The sequence below is a fragment of the Trichechus manatus genome, unplaced genomic scaffold, assembly GCF_000243295.1.
Source record: "Trichechus manatus latirostris isolate Lorelei unplaced genomic scaffold, TriManLat1.0 scaffold00180, whole genome shotgun sequence".
Lineage (NCBI taxonomy): Eukaryota > Metazoa > Chordata > Mammalia > Sirenia > Trichechidae > Trichechus > Trichechus manatus.
Window position 1 is genome coordinate 1,699,121 of NW_004444116.1, and position 3,401 is coordinate 1,702,521.

The window sequence follows — 3,401 nt, forward strand, 5'->3', positions numbered from 1 at the left end:
CAATTGATCCCTCCTGATGACATGTCCAAAACAAGTGAATCGAACAATGTTCTCTTTTGATCCGTAAGGTTTTCACTGACTAATTTTCAGAAGTAGAAGAAAGGCCAAGCCTTTCTTCCTAATCTGCGTTAGACAAGAAGCTCTGTGGAAACCTGTCCACCACGGGCAGGGGGCATATCTAAGGCATGGCAGGTAGGGCACATGCCCTGGGCTCTGCTTGAGGGAGGAGAGGTCAACAGTGAGCAGTTTCAATTGGACTTCACAGTTTCCATCGCCAGATGTGAGACATCATTTAGTAATTTAAAACTAATTGCCACAGGCACTATTTTCCGTAGATATGCTGCTGATGGGTGACCCGGCTGGTATTTGAAATACCTGTGGGATAGCTTCCAGCATCATAGCAACAAGCAAGACATCACAGTATGACAAACTGACAGAAAGATAGTGGATGCACACATAAGATGATTATACTTATTTATTTCCTCTCCCCTATTTCTTACAAAAAGATATTATACTATATACATCTGCACATTTATTTTTTTAATTTTATTTATTTTGTTGTTGCTATTGAGAATATACACAGCAAAACATACACCAATTCAACTGTTTCTACATTTACAATTCAGTGACATCGATTATATTCTTTAGGTTATACAACCATTCTCAGCCTCCTTTCCTGAGTTTTTCCTCCCTCATTAACATAAACTCACTGCCCCCTAAGGTGTCTGTCTAATTTTTCTAGTTGCTGTTGTCAATTTGATCCCATATAGATAGTTCTTAAAAGAGCATAATGCTCGAGACAGACACTTATTTTACAAGTTAAGCTATACTGTTGTTCGGTTTTAAGAAGACTTTAGGAGATATTTTTGGTTGCATATTTTTTTTTAGACTTTATTTGAACACTATATACTGGAGATCACTCCATTTACAAGTTTAGAAAACTTTCTCGTTCATTTTACCACTTATATTAGTTTCCCAGGGGCCCTTGTGGTGCAGTGGTTGTGTTTGGCTGCTGTGATGGTTAAGATTGTGTCAACTTGGCTGGGCCATGATTCTCAGTGTTTTAATGTAATCACACCCATGACTGAATATACTGTGAGTAGCCAATCAGATGAAACGGAGCCTCCTTGGGGGTGTGGCCCGAATCTGTATATAAGCAGACGTTCTGGCTTTTTGCTCTCTTTGGATCCTGCGGCTGCTTCCTGTCATCTCATCTCTCGTTCTTGGGAGTTGAGCTGTCAGCTTATCTGCCTAACCTGGGATTCTTTGATCTGCACAACCTGTGAGCAGGAGCCCTGCTCACCGACATGCCAATCTTGGGCTTGCCAGCTTCTGCAGCTGTGTGATTTGGGAGAGGCCTCTACCCTGATCCACAGACTTGGGACAATCTAGCCTCTACAATTCCGTGAGCTGTTTCCTTGATATAATCTCTTTCTATATATATATATATTAATACACTTTACTGGTTTTACTTCTCTAGAGAACCCAGGCTAAGACATTTGGTACCGAGAGTGGGGTGGTTCTAGAGAAACAAAATTGTAAGGATGAGTTTTCTAAATTGGTTCTCAAGTCTAGTTAGTCATAAAGACATTGATGACTCTGCTTCCAGCAGTAAAGAGGTCACTGCTAGTCCATGGAGCGAGGTGGTGATACAAATAGGCAAAATATCACCACAGGTAGATCAGGTATTGGTGAAAGGTGAGGCTCAGGGTGAACACATGTGTGACATCTTTCTACAGCTTTGTCAGAATGAAAAGTATAAGGAAGCTGGTTGGTTTGTCCTACTTTCGCTAGACAAACTGAAGAGGAAAGAGATGCACTCAGGGCTTTAGAGTCAAGGCTCAAGTGCTGCATACATGACCTCAAGGCTTCCACTTGTGCTTTGAAAGAAAGCCTTATTTCTTGTAGTAACAGAGCCGAAATTGCTGAAAACCAAACCCAGAGTCTTATTGTAAGAGTGGCTGAATTACAATGCCAGCTCAACTGCAAACCTCGAGAGGTGTCTGAAGTAAAAGTAAGGGCATTGATTGGGAAGAGATGGGATCCTGAGATTTGGGATGGGGACATATGGGCAGATAATCAGGAAGCTGTGGACACTGAGCCTGTAAATTCCATTGAATCACTCCTGCCAACAGAACCAGTTCCATCTGAAGAGATTACTTCATGTTTGTCTGCTAAATCACCCTGCCTAGAAAAACCATTAGCCCCTCCACTCCCATCTGAGGAGATTAGCCCTAGCCCAGCTGCCTCTAAAGAGCACTTGCCTGAGTCATTGCCTGGAGCATCACCTGAGGCAGATGCTTTACAAGATAATGCTGAATGTTCTCAAAACAATTCCACACTACCAATTCTGGCTTCTAGACCTATAACTAGGCTTAAGTCCCAGCAAGCTCCAAAAGGTGAAGTACAAAGTGTGACCCAGGAGGAGGTACGCTACACTCCAAAAGAACTACTTGAGTTTTCTAATATGTACAAACAGAAACCTGGGGAATATGTGTGGGAATGGCTATTAAGGGTGTGGGATAATGATGCAAGGAACATAAAGATGGATTAGTCTGAGTTTATTGATATGGGTCCACTAAGCACAGACTGTTCATTCAACATTTCAGCTAGAGAAGTTAGAAAAGGATCTAATAGTTTATTTGGTTGGGTTGCTGAAGCATGGATTATGAGGTGGCCAACACTAAATCAAGTTGAAGTACCAGACCTGCCTTGGTATACTGTAGAAGAAGGTATCCAAAGGCTTAGGGAAATTGGCATGCTAGGATTTATCAAGTTAGACCCACAGACCCACAAACGGAGTGTCCAGAGGACACATCTTTTACCACAACTGTGAGGAACAAGTTTGTGAAGGGAGCTCCAGCATCCTTGAAGACTGCTGTGATTGCTATTTTATGTAAGTCAGATTTGACAGTGGGAACTGCCCTAACTGAATTAAGACAGCTAACTACAATGGGGCTGATTGGACCCCGTGGTAGTAGGGGCCAAGTGGCTGCACTCAATGGACAAAGACAAGGTGGGGGTGGTTACAGTAATGGACAGAGGAGTCAAAGCAGTAATCAGAATAATCTGACTCATATGGACTTATGTCGTTGGCTACTTAGTCATGGTGTCCCTAGGAGTGAAATAGATAGGAAATCTACTAAATATTTACTTGATCTATACAAATGGATGAATTCTAGGTCAGGTGAACAGCAGTCTAACTCGAATCACCAGAATAGAGAGTCATGGTCCCTCAATCAATTCCCAGATTTGAGCGAGTTTAAACACCCACAACCCCTTGAATGGAGGGGAGGCCGGGTCCCCTTGAGGAAGAACTCCAATACACTGCCAAAAATTTTTACTGTTAATCTTTCTCCCAGCCTTCCCCAAAGGGACCTGTGACCTTTTTTTTTTTTTTT